Genomic DNA, 23,464 nt, shown 5'->3' with positions numbered 1-23,464 from the left:
AACTGGGTACATAGATTGATCTCCCAGCACAAAGAACTAACCTATCTTAACACCTTGAAGTACAAAACTCATCCCTGAAAATCTCTTTCTGCAAACCACAAGTTACTTAAATTTCTATCAGAAAAAAGAAGTTTATTATGAAACATATATCTATACATTTCTACATATACATATACACACAGAGAACATACATCGACATTCTTTTTGACTGTCGTGTTTTGCACAATCTTGCATTTAAAACATGGCAAGGCTTTGTGCTTTCATCCCTGTATATTTTCCATTCGAGTGTCCCAGATTTACTGTGTTCTGAGAGTTAACTGTACAATAGTTAAAAGTTAATTTTCTTTCCTGCCCCCAAAAACAAACAACAGAAGAAGGAATTTAACCTCATATCCTCACTCTGAAATTAGCTCTATTGTCAAAAGATGACAGCTGTATCCTGATTTCAAGAATTTCATGTTGGAATTAAGCAGCATTTTTGAAACCATTGTGTTACTTCAAACAGATCCATAATGGTCCCTCAGCAAACCATTTTCAGAAGACTTGTGTAAGTAAGATAAAAAGACACCATTTCTGAAGAGATGCTTTTATGGGCTAGGTCAGAGTGCTCTTTCCATGTTGTTCATTCCCAGTCGAATTTCCTAATAGCCTATCTCCTCAGCTAACAGATGCCCAGCCTCATGTCGGAACCAGATCGAGCCACCACTGAGATGATATCCAGCTCCTTTCTTATTGAGCCGTTTCCCTAGCAGATGGTGCAATGCTGCAGGCACACTCCTTCCTGTTAATTACCAGCCTTCGCTACAGATGGAAATGTCAGTCAGCCTCACAGGTCCTGGTTCCTGCCATTGCCTCAGTCCATAGCCCTCTACCTAGGCAAGATGCTGCCAACACACACCATGTGTTTTGTGACTGCTGACTAGGCAGGCAACAAAAAACAACTTAGTTCATGAATATTCATGGAGGAATGTTTAGAGTTCTGTTCATCTGCAATGCTTATAGATCTGCTTAAAGGAGATTGCACTTTCCGAGGAGCCCTGTGCCCCTTGTTTTACTATGGTGCGGGCAGATGAGTTATCAAAGTGTGTTGCTATAGTAACATATAAAGGGCTATTAAATGTCTGTCATTTGGAGACTTCTATAGACACATCAGTTTCTGGCTGCCATTTTTTCCATACCTTAAGTGCCCTTTAATTATTCTTGTCCTGCAATAACAGACCAATAGTCACCAGGCTGAACTGATTATCTAATAACTGTTGATTTTCATTAAAGCCTGATTACCTCATTATACGTAACCAATATGAATTCCTTGATCTTTCCCGGTATCTAAGCACAGTAAATACAGATAAATGAAATTCTGTGTAACATTTGTAAATTCATTAGACACATTTATTTTAATGGCTATAGAAAACCTGTTAGTAATTGAAAATACATTTTCAGAAAGATTTTATATAAAGTATGAGTTAGAAGATTAGGAAAACATCTACCGTGCCTTATTTTCTGTTTCTTTCTGTCTTCTATTTCTTTCTTTTTTTTTTTTCCTTTTTCTTTTTTTGTCTGGAGGTAATTCATTCTCCTGTGAGAATCTGTGCAAGTGTAATGTGTAGATATTAAAATAGCATTATGACTCAGAATGTGCCAATAATATTCTTCAGTTTTTTGACTCATGACTGTTCATGAAGTGAGAGTTAGATGTTCCAAATCAGAAAAGCAGGCATCTAGTTTATGTTAAGAACACACTTTTCAAGAAAAGGAGAATTGTATTCCATTTCCAGCATGCAGAATGAGCAATATGTACAGGAGTAGGGGATGTTTAAACAACAGTATTTTAAATCCACTCTGGGCTGATTGTTGTCAGTCTGCTAACGCTTCAGCAACAGAGCAGAGCATGCAGAAATACCTGAGAAAGACACATGCTGTTTCTTTGAAAGAACTGCAAGCCTGACCAAAAAAAAGTTCTTGCAAATCAATCAAGTATACTTTTTGAACACTGCTTCTTTCCTGCAGTTTTATCTCCATTCAAGGGTTGAGAGCGACTGCTGAATTTTGTCTCTTTCTTGCTTTGCTTATATTGTTCTAATTGTTTGGACTGTACTCACTTTTAAATTGTTAACTGCTAAGGGATGGTGGTTTTTAAGATGTTGCAGTCCTTTCTATAACCCTAGAGAGTGCAAAAGCTGTGATGTTTGTTGATCCTTTATGTTTTGTTTTTTCACAGAAATTTATTCTGATTTTATTTTTATCTTCATTACAGTGAATCCCAAAAAGCAGCGTAGGGTATTTCCAGGGTTTATTCCAATTTCCAGGTCCTACAACGTTGTACTATTTCAATAGTAAATAATGAAAATGTAATGCTATAACCTAGTCATTTCTAAAATATGTTTAGCTTTATCCTTCCAAGACAAAACTACAAAACACGTGCTATTACCAAATTTCTGTCAGCCGCATTGGGGAACTGAAATTGTAAAATACTAAAGGGTTCGAAAAGGGTACAAAAAGGGTGCAAAAGTTTGGGGATTATATTATGTGCTCATAAAACTGAATCTTGACTTTGTAAATCACTACCTGAATCAATATGTAAGCTACACAGACATCATTTGACTCTATATGTTGTAAACTAATTGCTGCCCTTCAAAAACAACTACAATGTGAGAGGGCACGACATTCCAACAGGCAAAGCTCAGGTCTTATGTGGGACAACCACACATCTATTAAAGCTTATGCACTCATAAATAGTCTTACATTCTACGCAAATTTGATAATATCCTACAATAACATACAAAGGGCAGCGTACACTTCAATGTCCAACACTTGGCTGGCTCTTGGCTAGTCATCAGCTTCCATACAGCCAAATTTATACTCAGTGGAAAGTAATTTCATCACAAATTACTTTTCTCAGCCTTTCTCAACTTGCACTCTGGAAGTACTTATTTCCAATTACAGTAAACTCTTTTTATTTTCTTAAAAGAGCCAGGTATGACTTGCTGAGACTTAAACAGCTGACACCTTGATTTAGGTGAAGCAGATCTACTCCAAACGGGCAGCAGCTCTGGCTGTATCTACACTGCAAGGCAGGTGCACTCCGTGGCAAATGTTTGGGAGCGCTCCAGCTCCCTTCCAGTGCCTCTGCTCTTTTCACAGGCACCAGGGCACAGGGAGCAGGGTGGATATTTTATTACAGCCTGCTGCATGGATAATATATTTGCAATGAGTTTCAAAGCAATGTGCTAAGGTAATTTAGGTTACTGTCTCAGAGAACCGTGGGGCAGTGGCAAATCCAGTGCTGTTTTGCAGGTGGGATCTCAGCAGGCAGGCACAGTAACCTCCTGATCTGGCGTGTCCTCATCTTGGGGCCGGCACATGCACTGCCCAGCAGGGAAAAAAATATTTTACCACGGGTGATAAAGCTCTGGTGGGAGCAGACTCCATAGTCACCAAGAAAAGCATTGTCCCTGCTGTGGGCACTGCAAGTGCTATGACAGTTTAATTGACCAAGTCAGCAAGTTTCACAGCAACCCAAGGAACTCAGTGCTGATTGTTTGGTTAGATTAATACAAAAGAGGTCCAAAAGCCAAATTACCACGTTCATTCTAAAAAAATACTGCTCTTATTTCTATGCTTTTAATCACTACAATGATCTGATTGATTGACGTAAGTGGGCTATTCAGAGAAATGAGTGTTCAGAGACTATTCCACATTATGCCTTGTTATTTCGTTATTGCAGCAGAACCTGGCTTATATTTTTCATAGCTTCTTGGGCCCTACATAACCTGATGTTCCTTTCATCATTAAGGGAAGATGGCATCTGAGGAAGATGACAAAGTTGCTCTAGGGTATAAAAGCAAGATTAAAAAAATAGATGGACAAAGTTAGGCATGCGTGGGTGGGAATGACATCAAGACAATTATATTTTTTGAAATTAGCAATGACACATTCCAAATGCCATCTCATTTATTAAGTCTTAAATAATTTAAATTGTAACCACTGTTCAGCCACCTGCAACAGTGAGCTGCATTTTAGTTAATGGGGAACATACAGCCTCACGTGGAAGTACTCAGGGACTGTATACATGAACCTCTCTCTCATAACATGATCTAAAGAAAGGTAAATCTTGATTAGCTCGTTTCTGATTATATGAAGGAACACACAAGTGATGTGTTGGGACACATGCCCATTTCCATCCCATCACTACCACACTTATCCATCCCATATAGCAAGTTAATCTTATAACACAGTGAAGAAAACACTGCAGAGTTCTCAGAAAAGAAAGGAAGAGGAAATAAGTAACTACAACAGTTCATACAGACAATTAATTGTACTTGCTGATTGAATCTAGCCTACCAGCCATACATTGCATCCTACATTGGTCATATATCAAATAGCCAGGTTATATCAAACTGTCACAAATATTTTCTTCAAATCTTTAAACTTTTTACAGCTCTCAGTGATTCCAGCTTCACAACATCTCTTTGGTGGGTTTTGAGTTACATGGTTCATTTGGCTGCAATTACTGATGTAGGTTTGCAAGTCTGTAGACTTTGTGTGTGTGTGTGTGTGTGTGTGTGTGTGTGTGTCTGTGTGTATGCTGTACTTCACCATCTAACCAAAACCATTTCCATGCAAATACATAGAACAGGAAAGTGCAGAATTAAAAATGGAAACTGTGAATAATCTGTCTGTCACCAGGATTTTGCCTGCAAGGACTCAACCCTTTCCTTTGCAACAAAGCAGGCCAGAAAGAATTTTGTGATAAGTCTCAGGGAGATCAAAGGAAAAATTATTAAATCTCTGAACTGTTGTTACATAGTAATGCTCACTTGTTACTCAAGGATGCCTACTCTGTAGGAATTGAAGGAGCTTATATTGCTCAAGGAGGAGCACAGAGGAACCACAGCTTGCATTATATGGTGCCGAGTAATAAATGGGTGATGGAGAATCGGTACGTGCATTGAAAGAGAGGATCCTCTGTAGACTGGACAAATGAGATCTTGTTAAACACCTGTGATCCCATAGGTTACCAATCCAACACCACAGATCCCATGCTGACACTTGGGGTTTAAAACACTTTCACAACCAGGGTTCCTAGGCATCATGGTGGGGGCTTAACCCCATCCACCTAACTGCAGATAAACAGAATCCCACTTCTTTGTAACTTGCTATTTTTGGCTGCCTTGCCACCTTTCCTACTTCTCCCCTTCTCAGTCTAACTGCTGCCATGGCAACATACAACCTTGCTCATTCCCAGCTGGAATGGCTAAAGAGTAGATTCTTCTGAAGATGGAAAGGGCTTGCTCACTGGGTCAGCTGGTGGGAGGCTGTGGTCTACGAAAAAAGTGAACTGACTTAACACATATCTAAGAGTGCTTGTACTGAGATAGTTTCCTTTTATTCTTTTGCACTGTGGTTAAGAACCCTTAAGTACTGGAATTACAGGTATAGCATACAGTTTGTGAGGTCCTTATTCTTTTTATTTTACTTGTCTTCAAGAATCATTACTCGGAAGCAAGTTGATCAAGATGTTTCTTCATACTGAATGGAAAAGACAGCTTCCTTTCTCGCAGTATTTTAAATTTATATGAGCATATATGTATGCATGTATATGTCTGTAATAAAAAAATACAATAATAGGGAAAGTTGCTTGGGTTGTGAAGTGAATTAAATGTTAGGAAATTTAAAATATATGGGCATCCATCCCTAATTCTGTTCCTGACATCCCTTCAAAATAATGGGCAAGGTCAGATTTCCATGGGAACTTTCAATACATTTACAGATAGGGCCAAATTAAGGCTGTCTGGAGAACCCCTAATCCACAGGACTTGGATTTTGCAGCCTAAGCAATGTTCATTTAGGAACACTTTTGCATACATTTTGGTAGAGAAAAGGTAGAATACAACACTGCTATATACCAGAAAATCCTGATTGTCCAGTACCACAGCATAGACTATCAGTGTTTTATATCTGTCCAGGAGATCAGTTCTCTGGCCCTCAGCAATGGGGGTCCCTTCGCAGAAAGTTGCCCGAGGAAGAGGTGGTCATTGACACTATATGATAATTGCAAGACATGAAAATAAGAAAGTCTGGGTGACTATCATCTACCGCAAATCACAACCAGCCTTTCCCTTCAGTGTTCCCAGAATGGTGCTGCTGGTTTCAGTTCTCCTGCTGCTTTTTTGGTAATGTCTTGCATGAGGTTCTCTGGAGTGTTCCAGGATTGCAGCACGCATTAACATTTTCCTGAAAAAACTAAGGACATGGCAATGCTCAACACTACACAGCTCAGCCAATCCTTTCATCATAGAAAGGAAATATACTACTTTCACCTGTAGAGATATCACATGCCAAATTACAAAGCCTTGCAATGGAGATATTAGAATTTCTCAAAACAAAGGCCACAAAAAATCCTTTAGATGACCTGCAGAGTGAGATTTCCTAGAAGCTCCTTCCTTAATGATTAGTAAAAACTTCCAGTCTCTCACCATCTCAAGCAAGCACATCATATAAACTCTTCCAGAAGACAATCAAAGTGCATAACTATTTTGTGGCAATAGCTGAATCTGTGGTTGAGAAAATTACAATTTTTTAATAAAAGCTGCTCTAATTTGGCTCAAGTATCGTTAAAAGGTATGCAGATACCAAGAAAAATAACAATGGGGTCAGTACATGTCCAGAGATGGCCAGCTGGGACAAAAGACTAAAGGTCTAGCAGTAGAGTTGTCCAACATGCTCTGAGTCGTGTGATGGGAGAAAGACTGTAGCCCTGCAGCCTGTTCACCATCTCCTTATAATAGTGTCTACCTGATTCTCATTCATACAATGGAAATACCAAATATGCTCACTTTTCTTGGCATATGTCTGGAAAGGCTGTGACTTCTTTCTTTGTCCCTGGAGTCCCCTTTTATTCTGTGAATACCATTCATAATCTCAATTTCTTAATTGCATTTCCATGATTTCTTTCCTTAGGTTTCAACACTTTTCCCCAGGTGTCATTTTCTTCTCCACACTACTGTAGAACTGAGACTGTATTATCTGGTTTTTGTGGTTTTATATTTAGCTTGCCAACTACTAATTACTGTGAAACCATTTTCTTGTATGTCTTACACTTTTAGCATTAAGTTTTTCCTCCTAGTATGTCCCAGGAAACAGCTCTTTCCAAGCCAACATAGGTATATATTGAATGAGAAAACAGCTAGAAGGCTTTGCTGTTTCTAGCAAAGATTATTGATCTCATTTTACCTTTTTCACTCAATTCTGGAGAGTATCAGTACAGTCTTGGTTAATGCAGTAGCCCACCAGGACATGTAAAGTGCTTTGTAAATTATTGCAAATGAATTGAGAGATTAGGATTTAGAGGAACTCTTAAAAATACAGTTGAAACAACAATTCTGCAGGGTCTTAGAATGTGAAAGCGGGGGGGGGGGGGGGGGGGGGAGCATAACTAGATTGCTGAACCAGGAGTCCAGCAGTTTGGGGTTAGCTCCTCATTCCATCACAGACTTTCAGTGAACCTTTGTGTAAAAGATTTATTTTCCATGCTTCATCTTCTCACTGTAAAATAGGGATAATATTTCCTTTTGCCAATACTTTATTTCTTTTGTGCATGTTGAATGTAAATTTTTTGGGGACAGGATTGTTGGGTTGTGATTCATACCACTTCAGGTATCGACAATGCTGATGTGTACATCAAAGGCAAGGTTTGTCAATGGAAAGGGAGAGAACTTAGGGAAGTTACTGGTTCATTATTATAGGAACCTCCTTTAGGAATGAATCATCCAAGAAATACATATTGACTATACATACGGACCACTTTAGATACCTACTTTTAGTTGGAGCTAAGTCACTTAACTGTCCCAAACATGTGTTTGTGTAAAATACAATGAGGTATGTATGTGTCTTTACTTAATTCCTATTCTGAACAGATGTGTGAGTTATTATATTTGAGTCTACTTCAAACAGTAAGGTTTCCTCAAGAGGACGATTCATGAAAACATCTTGACACAAAAGTTTTGATCTTTTCTTCTTTTTTTTTTTAATCTTTTTTAAACTGCAGGAGAAAATGACTGATTACGGCTGTTAAAATGCTTTGTCTGCTTGTGGTTAATTAGCAGGTGTCATTTCCCTGAAGTAGTGTGAATTATTCTAATGTAGGGGCAAAGCTTGAAAGTAATGAAGTTATTCAACTTGTTTACATTCAGCGACAGACAAACTAACTTTGCCTAATTATGATTCTACTTTTACAGGATTGGGTCGAGAGTTCAGTTCTAATGTTTGCTGGATTTATGATCTGCTTTGGCAAAAATGTGGAGAATGAACAGATACCTTTTTCAAACTAAAAGAAAAAAATTCCAAAATAGACAAGTAGAGAAAGATTATAAGAATGAGCCAGGCAGAGGAGGAAAATAATAATTATATGAATAAAATTATACTAATAAAATTGTACTAATAAAATAATCATTTTCCATCTTCTGAATGCAGTTCTTTTAAATGAATCAAATTTTTATCTTCTAAGTGTATTAGCAATTATCTTTTTGAATACTGCATAATATAAAACATTTATCTGTACCATAGCTATGCATTTCTTCTAGCTGCACTATCTCCTAAAAATAAAGGAATAGATGAAAAATATCCTTTGTTTACATGACAAGAGGGTAGTTCAGAAACTTTGCAAGCTCCTTCCTCAAAGTCAGAAACTCTCAAGCTCATTTATTTATCTACTGTGTGTTTTCTTCTTTCATAATGCAATGGATTCAGTCCCTGACTGTTTCTGAGATGCCACTTCTCAGAGCTGTATCTTCTTGAACGGACTATGCCAATCCTCCTGCCTTCTTCCTACCACACCTTCATGTCTGTCTTTGCCATTTCATGTGATCCTTTCTCAGTGCATGAAATGATCTCCTGTAATAACTGAAGAGTTTTTTAGCTCCTTGCATATTTTGTCCAGCTTATTGCTTTATTGTATCAACAGATCAATATTAGTATTCACCTCAGAGGTGAAAAGGCTTTAATAAGTGTGTTTCAGTAAACTCTATTACTCTAAAAGGTGGTCTGTTTTTATCTGTGCCATCAGGAATTAGGTGTGCATTGGGAAATGCAGTCAGATATGGATGATTTTTTTTTTTTTTTTCAGAGCTTGAAGAAGACCTGATATAAGCCAGGTTTGATTCTTTTTTCCCTTTTCTTTTTTTATATAGAATAAATGTTGTTTAGAGAGCATTCTGTGTTAGGATGCTTTCACCTCTGTCCCCTCACTTATAGTAACAGACGGAGAGCTCTCCCTGAAGCTTTTGTCCTTCCTCTAACGTGTCAATCGAAGATACTGCTCCTGTGTTTGTGATCACAAGTTAATGTCTGTCGAGTACCGCTTCCTTAGGGTACGTTAAGTCTTCCAAGAATTCTAAACTCTCCTGTTTCTTCTGCAGGAACTGAGTACTGTACAGCACACAGGACAAGACTGCCTTGTGTCAGAAGAGGTCTCTGTCCAAACAGACAAGACATTGAGTGGGTGTGATTTGTTGGAGGCAACATAGCAAGTTAGTGTTAGAGGAGAAGAAAAACCAAAGGGTGGAATTAATCTCAGTGGACTTTAGATGCCTACATCTGAACAAGTTGCCTGAAGTTCATTTATAGTTAAGAGACAGAAATAAGCAGAGAATAAGACATTGTTTAGCTGACCTATACTAGATACCTACTTTTAGGTTAGATGAAACAGACATGGAAATGCCCATTTCTCTCTATCAGCAGCTAAGAATTCTAGACAACTGCTAGTTCAGACACATTTTACTCTCTATGGATGGTTAAGTGAATCTCACCTTGTATTCTATTCTTTATGCCAGTGCTTTAATAAGAAAATCATATTGTTTATGGCAAGGTTTTCTTAAACTTTTTATATACTTGTTGGGGTTTTTTCTTAGCAAATGCTCTTCTCCTTCCTTGTCCACAAGTTATGTTGTCAAGCAGGTTATTCTTTTAAGCTTAATAATGGTAAATCTTTCAATAATCTTTCAAGCAAGCCTTCTACTGAACTCAGAGTAGCCAAACTGATCAAGCCAGTATCTTACTGAATCTACATAGATCATTTCCTTTTCCATCTCCTGCTCCATTTCTAGCAAACAGGAATAAAAATCATGCTGGCCACATAAAAGAAAAACCCTTTTAGTAGAATTTTTGTGAACATTTTTTAAATGACCAAATCTTTGCCTTAAAAATATCAGCAGAATTAGAAACAGTTTTCTTTATAAGAAAGAAAAAAAACCCAAACACATTTGGAAACAGCTTCTTAATAAAATAAACACCAAATTAATTTCACAAGAGGCCCTTTCTGTGTAAAGCTGCCTCCTTCGCTGTGGTGCTGGTGATAAGTATTCTTTTAACATGGAAATTACCACTGTGGAACTGCCAGTATGCGATCTCAGATCACTCTTTTGGCTTTGAAATTCAAACCTAATAGAAATCCTGCCAAGTTATTCAATGCTACAATCCAAGAAAACTTAGCCCCATGTTAAGCTATTGCTAATCAAGAGCTATCCCTCGACACCTGAATGGGTGGATTCCACAAAGAAAAGAAAGGAGAGGTGTCTTTGCAACTTTGCTCAGTTTGCTGCCCAGCTGCAGCAATTTTGTTCTATAAGCAGTCAAAAAAGAATAAAGTGAAGAAAGCAGCTGTATGGGATTATAGGCACATTTGCAAGATGCTCCATGTGTGGGTTCTTTCCCCCCCTTTAAATGCAGTGTGAGTGCAGTGTGACTAATTATACCAGAGAGGAAAGCAGAAGCTTTCTAGTTAAAGTATTTGGGTAATCATGTTTACTGCGGGGAAAGTACGTCTGCATTAAATAAGTCAAAACACAGTGCGTAAAATGTGGAATGACTTTGTAGGCACTGCAAGAGAGAGGAAGATGTAGAAATGATATAAGTCTCATTTGTCCAACTAGAAGCACTACCAAAAAAGATAAACCATCTGCTTCAACTAACTCAGCTCCACTTGAAAAATGCTAATTGTACAAGAGGAGGAGGTTTAAACTTATTTTGGAAAAAAAAAAAAAAAACAAAACCAAAAACTTTGTCAGCTAGCACGTTGCTAAGTGGTTCGACAAAAATGATACTACCCACAACTTGGTGATGAGGTGACAAAGACTGGTTCTGCCCCTTCCATATCTCAATTTCTATTTCTTTGATGCTTTAGGTAGGTGCCATCTGCCCCTATATACCAGGCAGCAAATGCTTAGTCAGGGACGCAAATTCCCTCAGTTACTTCTTGTCCTTCAAATTCCTCTTAAAATTCTCCTTTGCCACAATGCCTGCTGGAGATTGGCAGTGGTTCGGCAGCCAATGTGCCGAGATCACCGTCTCCTCCGGTGACCTAATGTGGTTTCCTTGTGCTCTGCCTCTGCCTGTTTGTCTGTGTCTACCTGCTATATTTTATGAAATAGTTAGATTGCTAGCTGTTCAAAAATGTTTTCCACTAGCTGTTAGTAAGGCAGAAAAGATGAAAGGGCAATAAACAAATTTGGGTTTTGTTTGGAGCAAAGTTGGAAGCACTTATATAGCATGTGACCAAAGAAATACTTGATTGCAGGATTAAATCTAGGTCTACCAATTTAATCCTGCAACCAAGAGTCCTGAAAGAGCCAGGAAAACAATTTCTGGCCTTGTTAGTTTTTGTTGCATCTTTGAATAGCAGAGAAATTATAAGTGAAAAGGTTGGGGCAATATTTAAAAGGGCAAATGAAATGACCTGGATAAGCATAAGCTAGCTGGCCTGAATCTAATTCTGGACTAAATAATGAAAACATATGTGGATACAATTGAGAAGGAATTAATTCATAGGTATACAATATTTATGATTTTATGTCAACATATTTTTATGGAAGACAATATATGAGAACAAAAGGGATTCCATTATTTGAGTGAGATTATAGTTTGGCTGATACAGGCAATTGCATAAATGCAATATAGTTCCCTAATATATTTGGGATTTCTGATTTAACTTTCTGATACTAAAAAAAACCCAAACAACAAAACATAGGCATATGTTATGTATATTGGGAACCAATATACCAAGAGCCAGTGAAATCATTGGACATATGAAAGTGATGCCATGAGTAAATTAGAGGATTTATTTTACCTTTGAAAACAAAACACAACTAATGGATCAATACTGCACCAATTTCTGGGCTTCATATTATCTATAGGACTGTAAGGTGACAGTAGCAGGTTTTGGATAAACATGATCACTATCCTTTTAAGTCTGCAGAGAATTCATTCAAGAGTTTAGTCTCTCATTTCTCAGAAGGAATGAGAAATGACCTGAATGCTATGTAGGAATACATTGCTGGATTGATGAAGTTCCAGATAATCTTAATTTCATTATTCCTTAAATCTCAGGCATTCTTTAAATTTGAAAATCCAGCTCTATTTATCTAGAGAAGAAAGGCAGAACAAGAACCAATAGCTGGAAGTTCACATCAGAGAATTTCCAGTTGGAAATCACATATAAGTCTTTAAGGGGAAAACAAATAATCATGTGAATAAAATACCAAATGAAGAAACAACCATATGTCAATATCTTGAAATCAAAATTACATGGAAGTTATGTTTTAATAATTTGGTTTTCTAGAGGGATATATAGGTGAAATTTTACAGCCTGTTTAATGCAGAAAGCCAGACATGATGCAAGATGGAGCTTTATAACACCAAAAGAAATGAATGAGTTCATTGTTATTTTCCACTAAAAATGGGGGATCAGATACTAGAAGATTTGTGTGTCCTGCAACCCCAATTTTAGATACAGGCTTGCAAGCAATTTCAGTGCTTGTCTGATAGCAAGGTGTTGCAAGTCATCCTTTTTTTGGTAACAAATGCTTAAACATGTCTCAGCAGTAAGGGTTAGATTTCAGAATGAAATGAAAACATTTTATGTTAGTGAAATAAGAAAAAAAACATCAGGGAAGGGATTAGTTTCTTGTATTAATAGATCTTTTTTGACCATAACTAAGTTCAAGATTTCAAGGTTATTTTGACATATTTACAAACTGACAAAAAGAAAAACTTACTTTTTTTTTTTATCATTCCTTTAGTTCCTGTGCTTTCCACTCCTCACACAAACATATCACATACATAGATTTTAGTTGAGAGCTAGGTCTTACAAAAAAGAAAATCCTGCTGTAAATGGTTTTCACAGGCTGAAAATCACAACCCTGACCAGCTGTAGAGGGGACAGTAAATAACTTATGTGTGATCTTTAGGGAAAAAAAATCAGTGACAAATTTTCAGCCCCAGTCATTGTTTTACATCTGGCTATGTTTCCAAGGATATCTTTCTGTTTTAAAAGAAATCCTTTACCCATAATACTGTATTCTTTTTTTCTCCTATAAAAGAAAGCTTAGCTTCCAAAAAATTTTGAGTGTGCATGTTAAAATACAATATTAGCATGCTAGCTATATGCTAAAATTCACCAGATTGCACACTAATATCTCCTGTGGCTTATTTGGACAATGCATTTGGACAATGGTCTCTTGCAAAATGTTAAGAAAAATATTAGCATTTATGTCCAGACCTCAGCAAAAGCAGTTGGGCTCCAGCCCTGCAGCACATTCACAGCAAGAAACGTAAAGTTTCACATATTTATAGACTGGAATATATTCTCAAAGAACCCTCTTGTTAAATCCCCCTCATATCTTTTTGCTGACCTTACTCTTTGTGGTGTGATTATAAGGAAAAGAGGCCAGTTGAGGATGGGGAGGGGCAATAAAAGCTTCTTTCAAATCCATACTGAAAAATGCTGTGACGGGCTTCTGGAGCTATAATGACCAAACTCCACTACCTTACGTTATGACCACATTGTTATAATGGTCTACCAGTATGTCAGGAGAAATGCACAGCTGGAAAAAAACTCACTGATGACATCTGGCACATGGATTTGCATGGAAAGTCAAGGCAAAGGGCAGTGCCAAGATTCTTAACAATACTCACTATGTCCGAATAAGAAAGCGGGAACATACATACATAACAGGATTAGCTTCCTTGCAATCTAGTTCTCAGCTAGGAATACGGTTGTTCTCAGGCGTTCAACCAGGAACACAATGCAAAATGACTCCACCAGCATGGAGACAGAATTTGGAAGTTTCACAGAGCAGAAGTATACTGTTTCATATTGAAAACACACTGTGCAGAAAAATCATGTAATTCTTCAGTGCACAGAATCGAAATCTGAGGCCCAATAGGAATTGTGACTTGGTTCCAAGAAAGTGCAGGTGGCAAGAGGAAGGTATTGCTGAACTGCATAGCTGCCTAAACAATGCAGTAAGGATAACATTCCTTTGCTATCTGCTGTGCTGTTAAAATAAATTTTTTTTTTTTTCCTTTTTTTTTTCTGTTCACCTCAATCAGATTCTATTACAGATTCTGTCTAAAATGTTCATTGCTGCACTGGCAAAACATAACCAGGAGATTGGTTGAGTGGGTGAAAAAAACCCTGGCTTGTTGACATGAAGATAGGACAAAAATTGACAAGAATTTTAACTGGGACGTTTTTTCTTAAAGCCTATGGTACCTGCATGGTGATGATCAGAAACTTTACTTCATGAAGAATTACTTTCTCACCTAGCTGGCAATCAAGAATTTCTTCTTGCTGTAAATTATTTTTTTAATAAGTGTTTTCAAGCTGCATCTGAAGAAAACTGAGATTCAGGTTTCATGTGGAAGAAACCTAAATGAGAGAAGGCACGCATTTGCACTAAGCAAAGCTGCATTCAGCACTTCTAGATTCAGATTTCTGCTCTAACAGATTCAAAGCAGAAACTTGAGCCTATACCTTGTATATACTGAGTCCTGTAATCACTTAACTTACTGTGTCCTTCCTTCTGCCTTGTTTCCCATTTACTTTTTCTATTTTATCATTTATAAAGACTACTCTACCTCCTAAAAGACAGAAAGTATCCTAACTTTTAGCACACTTAACTGTGACACTTACCATAAAGTAGGGAGCGAAGCTGGATCACTGGGGTATTCTTTGGAATCTCCACACGAGGTAAGAGTCATGTTAGAAAAGTGAGTCAACTGTATAAATAGCTTTGCATCATAAACAAAGCAATTCACCTTGGACAGTACGTAGACGTGTTGCTAGTAGATTATTTCTGTGACACCAGAAGGATTAAAAAACAACAAAGTATGACTAATTTTGTCCAGACAGTTTGATACTTATTTTATACAGGTTTATTTATATAGTCATAAACCAACGAGGATTACAGTTGCAAAAGTTAACTTCTCAGAACGTGGGGTGGACAAGAATCACTCAGTGTACAGCTGTTTGATATATATTTTACCCTCCTTGCTTCCTTACTTCCTTATCCTTGTTCTTTTAACCTCCTTACTTCAATCCTTTTGTCCATCTTCTTCTGAGGGAACAAGCTATGATAATTCAATATTTTTGCACATAATAGTCTCAAGCAGGTAAAAATGCAAGGTGAGTAAGGTAGCATTCACCTGCCCTGAGTCTCAGGTCCCTGTTACAATCACTAGAGAGAAATAAGCATCCTCAAATTCATTTCATCCTAAGGTAGGTCAGAGACAGAGATCCACCGAAGGTGTCTGTGTTCATTGATTAAAACAGGTGCCAGTAATAACTAACTTAGATTTAGACATCTAGATGCTTAGACCTCTAAAGTAAGATGAGATTAATCTAATCAACAGTGGCCACCCTTAAAGGGCTACCTTTAGATGACTTCCCTAGCCTTGCAGGTCTTTGGGGTAGTGGCAGGTTCCAATTACTCGGGGAAAATGCCACTCATTCCCTCCAAGACCATCTTTCTCTATTCCCAGTTTCTAACTTTGGCCGACAGCAGGCCCATCCGTTCATCTCTGTGTCAGGTCTGCTCTGGGCACTGAAGGGGAGTGAGTCCTCCTGGAAAACAAGCGTGCCGTCGTGCAGCCATGGGGCAGAGGCAAGCCTGGGGTGAAGCAGCAAGTCAGGAATGCCTTTTGCCTGGGCTTCAGCGCACAGCATCTGCACAGCTGCTTTCGTGTGTGGTTTCCTAATGCTCTTCAACAAAGCTAGCTGAAAAGAAAGCAAAACCATCATGTGACACTATTTTGCCTTTGCTGTGAGTCAGCAGCTACTTGAAAACTTTAAATCTACTACAGAGTCCTCTTCTACATGAAAAAACTGCGGTAACTGAGAATGCATTGACTTACACTCTGTGGGTCTGTTCTTGAACTCTTCCCTAGGCATTTACTGCTGGAGGAGACAGGATATTGGGTTAGGTGGTCTGACCCAGTGGCGTCAGGCTGATGTACTTACCATTAATAGCAGCAAATCTGCTAGAGGTTTCATGAAAATTGCTGGCAGCAGAGAAATGGTAGGGCTCAAGATTCTCTGGCTTTCTGCAAACTTGAAGGGAGTAAATGCTGACGCGCACAGAGCTGCCGGCTGCTTCTAGCTCTCCTCTGTCTCCCTGCCCAAGCGCCTTGTTCCAGCATTAGCTCCAACCTCAGCCGGTTTCAGTTACCATCTCCTGCTCCAGTCAATTGCTGCTTCCGCTGCAGGTTTCCCATCCAAGCCCCAGCACTGGGATGCTAACGCTAGCACTGAGCTCCCAGGCCCAAATCGCCGTCTTCACTCAACCATTCTTCTTCTCTCAGTTGTAGCTCCAGCACCCAGTCCAGAGGCCATGACCACTTCCATATTGCTTTTACCAGAATGCTCCCACACTAGCAGGAGAGCAGCATTTACAAAACCCAAAAAACAGTCCTGTACTCTTTACTGGTGTATAGTAAGCCCTGCTGCAGAGGTTCCTTATGCATGGGTCTGTCAGGACGCGTGAGTGACTGGAGCACAGCTAATGTCTACAGTGTCCTTAGGGTCTTTAGCTGCAGTCTAAGATTTCTCTAGTGGGAGTCTATGAACTTACTGTGCAGAGTGGGATTTGTATACCACCCTTCTTACTTTTATTCCATTTTGTCTGAGTTTCTCCAGTCAGAAAAGTTAATTATTACAGTGTTTGCTCAAATAAAGTCTAGCATCAGAATTCACCCCTCCCCTTTTTCTTTCTACCCTTAGTGTGTTCACTCTAAGGAAAAGATGAAGACCAAAACCTCAAAGCTGTGGCCACATTAGGGTTCCATCACAGTGTCATTTTTCACGCATACATTTGTGGCTCAATTTGAGAAGCTCTTGTAAACACGGAAATTGTCACAGATCTAAGACCACCTCTCTTCTCACCAGCCCTTTTTCCCTAATCCTGCCTTCCAATACTCTTAGCTGCAGCTTATGTGACTTTGACTGACATTCCTAAAGCACTACATTTTTTTGTGGTAAAATTATTTGGTTTTGTTTTAGCAAGTTCTGAAAAATAGCCAGATACTTTGATTAGAACTTTTCAAAATTCTCCATCTTAGTGAGGCCCTCAATATGAGACATTTCAGCCCAAATAATTAATTTTTTGTGAATATATAAACAACCCAAACCAGGGTCAGATAATGATAAGTATCAGGCACTCTTAACAGGCAATGTTACCAGCCACCACTATAATTTTATGAGAGGATTCGAAGCTGAGGTTTTCCCTGAAAACAATGTGATGAATAATCAGGTCTGAGAGGAGGAAAGGGAAATCACAATTGTTTCCTTGTTGGAACTGATCCACTCATGATAATTTATGCTTTATCCTTCATTTCATCCAATGATATCAGCCTTCCATCAGTCCTATCCACCACAGCTTGAAAAATCCTGTTTCAAGTGAATCCCATTCAAATCCAAATGGTGAGGCCAGGTGTTCGACTTAAGAGCAGTAGCTTTAGAATTCCTGACTTTTCCTTTCAGAAAGCCCCACAGAAAACAGCCCAATTATTATTGTTGTTGTTATTATTATTCAAAAACTAGTTCTGAGAAATACTTTAAATGACAGAGGAAAGCAAAAATGCTAATCCTCTTACATAACACAAATCCCAGATGGCCTTGTGCGGAGGGGAGGAAGATGCCATAATGGCAGTCACCATTATCAATTGTGCTGGGTGACAGATGTTGAAACGATGCAAGTACTTGTGCTCACTCGCAGAACTTCAGTAAGTCTGGTTTTGTCGTATTTCCCACAGAATAAAATCATAAATAATTAAAAAGTCATGTGCAGTCAAGCACTAATCCTCACTGAAAGCGCACAACTCTTTCTGAATAATACTTAAGTAAAGCCGTTACAGTCTCTTCGTTCGCAATTCTGCTCCTTAGCTAGAGAAAACTGCCACAGTAGCAGTACCGTCCTGTAGATCTGGATTCCTTAGCTCTCCATCACTCTATAAAATAATCAAATAGTAGCATTGATTACTAGTGATACCTATACTAGTCCCGTCACCTACTGCATCACAGACTACTTTTACATTAACATGAGAACAGCTTTCTTTGGCCCTAAATTGCTTCAGATTAATGGCAGGTTCATGTGACATAAAGAGTGCACAGGTACCCATTTCCCAGAGGATTTTGTCACAGGGATAACCTCGCAGTTAAGGATGATAGGGCTGCAGTGGAAGGTGGAGGAGGTACCCATTTGTCAGGAGGCACCGATTACTTTAATAAAATGTCCTGAGAGCCTGCATAGAAATGCTCACTTAGCAAACCTACAGTGCAGGAACAGAAACATTTATATGAAATAGCTTCATTCTCCTATTTCACTAGTCTTTGTTCAGAGTGTGTGAGGAACTGGGCTTGCTCAGACCTCATCAGCTCTCAGAGTAACGTCACCAAAAGTCACTGGGAACCAGGCATCAAAGAAAACCAAGCCAAACCTGTTGTATATGACGTTACAAACAAATTCGGGGACAATCTGAGGTCAATGCAAGAAGCCTCCTTGTCTACCTCTCTTGGACCCTCTCTGACTTCTATAACTCTGAAACCAGTGTTTCCTCTCCTTTTCCCAGGGATTCATGAGAATGACAGAATTTTCCCCCATTGCATTTCCTCAGACACAGGTGCTGCTGTAAAACAGTGCTCGTTGCAGGTGTCAGTCTCTCCCAGAGAGCCAGGGAGGAGCTGTTGCCCCACAAGGCAGTGGTATGTGTTTGCTCAGCAGCTGTCCTAAGAAAAATAGGAACCGTTTTACAGCTGTCCTGCAACTGCCCCGTAAGAAATATCTATTCAGTGTGTTACTCCTGATCCACTCCATCTCCCCTAATGCAGAGGTATATGTGGATATTCTAAACCATGTGAATTAGGGACAAAAAAAGTGCCTAATCCTCAATGGAGGCTGAACCCTCTTATTCCTTGCCCTTTCCTATAGCAACGATGAGTATCAGGGATATCAGCCTTCCAGTCATGCTATTGGTCTGCATCTGCATGTGTGCAGAGATTAATTTATTAAAATATGCCTCTGAGAACCATATCTGTACCAGTGGAGAAAATATCCAAAAAGGCAGTCTCACTAGTGCATGAGATTTGGCTTGTAGAAATGAGCCGTTCTTAGATTTAAATCACAGTTGCTCCCCTTCCCATTCCTTTGCCTGCCCATTGCAATAATCATGAAACAAATGCTCCCAAGCACCGAGGCGGGAGCAGAATTTAGGCACAGAACAACAAAATGATCCCTTTAAGGTATGCATAGTACAGCCCCTTTGCTGCTCTTCTCTTGTCTCCTACTCTTCTACATCTCTTCTGGTTCCTGCAAATAAACACAGGCAGTGCAGCATGCTGTACATCACCTGCTTGGGAAGGGATTCCTTCAAAGGCTCAGCAGGATAATGGCAGTGGGCTCCTTCTCCTAACCCCCCTGGCAGCCCACTGAGGTGCTATTCAGCCAGGAGAGTGACTTTAAGAAGCAAGGTCGAACTCAGAAAGGAAATGGTGAGATCCCCCCCATTTCTCTGGCAAGCCCAGAAAAGGCTTTTTGCTTAGCCTTATTTCATGTTCCCTTGCAGAGCAATCATTTATTCAAACTACAGTTTTAAATGTCACCTCAAAGAGTTAGCTTATTATAAATGATGATGAAAGAAAATGCCCATTTACACTCAAATTATAGAGAAGTCTCTTGTCTTTATCAAGTCTCAAGTGTATTTGCACTTAAAAGCTTCCCCTCCCCCCCAACTAGAAACAATAGTGCAGGTGCATTGCCCTTCAGTATGCAATGTATTTATCCTGGGAGGCAGGAAGTTGGTTTCACACCTGTTTCTTCTTTTTATTTGTTCTTGGCCTGGCTAATTTGCCGAATGTCATGATTGGTACAGCTGAGGCTGTCAGAAAGAATTACCACTTTGTAACATGACGGCCTAATTCTGGCAGTTCAGATTTTACAATGATTTGCCTTTTGTTCTTTCTTTCAGTAGCGGTCTGTTTTCCGTATTGCACATAAACCGAATCTGATCAGTAGTAACGGAAAATGTAAGAATAAGATAGGCTGCTTTATTAGATGACTGGCCTTTTTTGATATTATGCTATAAAGGTTCTAAAGACAATGAGGTTAAGTCTCTGATATGGAAAAAAAGGGTCTTGCATGGGCTGAAATAAATATTATTTTTCAGGAATTTGTGACCTAGAGTTTGCAAATTTTTAGGTGAGAATTCAAGGACTACTGAAAATTGAGATAGACTCTGTTTTCACATGAATATTAAAGAAGTAGCAAGATGGGGTGAATATTTAGTCCCCATATATTCATTTAGGTTTTAACTTTATTACCAGTCCTTAAATTTTTAATCTAAATCAAAGTGGGCACTTTCATGAACCGCATTACCATGTTGGCAACCACTTAGACTGCAGTTGATAGCTAGGAAATTTTCTTTAAGAGTAAGTCAGCTCAACCTGAGAAAGAAAATTTATGTAATTAATTTTGCTTTTCATTTTAAACATTTAAAGATAGATACAACTTTCTTAACATCCTCCTCCACCCTCAATTTCTTTCTTACCAGATATAAAGAAATATGAGACTATTGAGAATTCTTATAGCCTGCACTGTTTTCTTCCAAGGACCATCCCAACAAGGATGCCACTTGCCAGGCTGCTCTGTTTACCTCTGTACTGCAGATTTTTAGCAAACCTCCATTGTGTCCCAGCACATCCACATTTCACAGGGCATGGGCCGCCTACAGGCACAGCACCCACCACCCCACAGGCCTTCCAGAACTCACCACCCTGGACTCATCCACACCATGTGTACCACCTGCACCAATAAGCCGTCTGGGATCTCAGCATTCATATTAATCTTGTCGTGGCAGCAAAAAGTGATTAGCTATAGCTTGGGAGGATGGGGATGGAGAGAGAGGGAGCAGGATTGGATCATGGCTCCCTTTCCTCATAAGCCACAATGCCATGACCAGAATGATTGTGAGATACTTCTCAGCTCCTCTGTAGTACAGAAGCATGGTCTAAACACTGTAGGCCATCAGTACCAAGATCAAGCCATCTTTCTTTAACTTGTATGGGACATATGTCATGAGCAGTCACATGTGAAACCACATCTTCCCATAGACAGAGGGCTGCTGATTTCAGGCTGCAAAAGGCCACCTACCTGGTCCTTTGCCAGGGAATGGTGATAGCTCTAGAGCAACAACACACTACTTTCTGGACCCTATCTTAATAGGGTCATTAGCTTCACTAAAGTGGCTATATCAGACATTTATAGAGCTGAGGCTTTACAGTTCCAAGTTAGCAAATCTTTTATTGCTGTCATTATCAAGGAGCTTCTGCAAGGCTGTTCTCCATCTGCTTCATCCTTGACAAGATTTATGACAACTCAGGCATCATTGCCATGTTCCATAAGAATACCATATCCAGCCGCTCCAAGACTATCAACAGAACACACTTCCCCCGCAGTCTTCGTTGAATCTATCTAGGTTTATAATAATCATACAGTGATGCTTCATCATTGCGGGCCAGTTGCATACGTTGTCTTCACCAGCCATGCTCATATTGCCAATCTATTTCAAATCTCTGGCACCTTCCTCCTTATGTGACTAAAAAGGATCAACATATCTTCTTATGTGAAAGAAAATACCAATATCTGCACCGCAAGCCAATGTAACTTAACCCCAACCAAGAATTTTTGCCTTCTGCTTATGCCCTTTTGACCACTGCACTCCTAGAGACCGTGCATCAATATTTTCAGGTTCTGCCAGACATCTGTTGCTCTGCATTTGGTTGTCTTAGGACCTTGCCAGTGAGATTAGTTCAACACTAGTGTGGAAAACATCATCAAGATGCTTTCTACGCACTTGACATAAGGAGAATGGAGCCCTTAAAAGCTACAGAGCCTCCAGGAAGACCACACAAGCCAGAGGATTCCTGCCCAGTCCAGTGGCAAGTTTGTGTAGTCTATACTGACAGCTTCCAAAAAAAAGGACTGCCCAGGGTGCCATATATATATATATATGTTCTATGTACACACATCATATAAGATACATCTGTGGATTCACCATGTGTTCCTCACCTACTCTTCAACAGCATGACTTATGAGAGAGTAGTACTAAGATTCTGGATTATCCTTTCTCTGTTCTGCTCAAATCCCTCTTCCAACTTCAGAAAGTTTTCCTATAGACTATATCCCCCACCTTTTTTCCCTTTGCAAACAACAGATTCCTTTCCCTCTGTTCACATAAATGGACATAATTTCTGGATTGCCCTATCACCTTACGCTTAAAATACCTAATGTGAATATGTATTTACTCTCTCCTGGTCTCTTCACACACAAGACCAAAGAAATGGACCAAAGTGGAGAGTAAGTTCATTTTTCCTACCTGACACAGTCAAGAGAACTCCCATATGCTATTAAATGCAAAAATTTCTTGATACCATCCAAAGAAAAAATATTTTAAAGCTGTCAAGCAAATACATTGTTTGCTGTTTGTACAGGTGAAATGTATTGACCCCATAGAAAGAAACTGCTGGGCAAGGAGATCTTAGAGCAGCAGCCTGCACTGGAGATTGCCCAGCTGCACCCACCTCTTATTGAAGGACAAGCTTACAGACCAGTCCTTTCTACTGAAAAGAATTCAGGAGAGGAGCAGTTCAGTCACAGTCCTTAGGGACTTAGCTAACCTGCTTTACTGGGGTCCTATCAGCACAGTCGTAATTTATTTGGGTCATTTAGAACAGATTAAGTGCACACAGAAGCCCTTTTAAGGCCACAGATGGAGACAGATTGCTCAAAGGAAGATAGGCATCTGACAAACAATCTAGTATTAATGCATATCTATAAAAGGAGAGCAAGTGAGGAGTCTCCAAATTATGGACTGCCTTTCCATGTACTTGATAGAAATGTCTGTTCCGTAGTCTGAAGAGAAGAAAAAGAAAAGAAAAAAAACCATACTAGGAATCCCAGGTTAAAGCAAAAAAATCCCTTCTTCTAACAGTTCCCACAAAAGTAACTGAAAGAGAAGACAATGCTATAAATTTTCAGACCCACCTGCTAGAATAATTTCCAGAAACTCTTTTATACCTCTGCTTCAGTGTCAGACCTGCTCCAAGTTGGTACCTGTTGGTGACTTTGAGGGCACTATG

Source organism: Aquila chrysaetos, chromosome 15, assembly GCF_900496995.4.
Source record: "Aquila chrysaetos chrysaetos chromosome 15, bAquChr1.4, whole genome shotgun sequence".
Classification (NCBI taxonomy): domain Eukaryota; kingdom Metazoa; phylum Chordata; class Aves; order Accipitriformes; family Accipitridae; genus Aquila; species Aquila chrysaetos.
Note: the sequence above shows the minus strand (reverse complement) of the source record.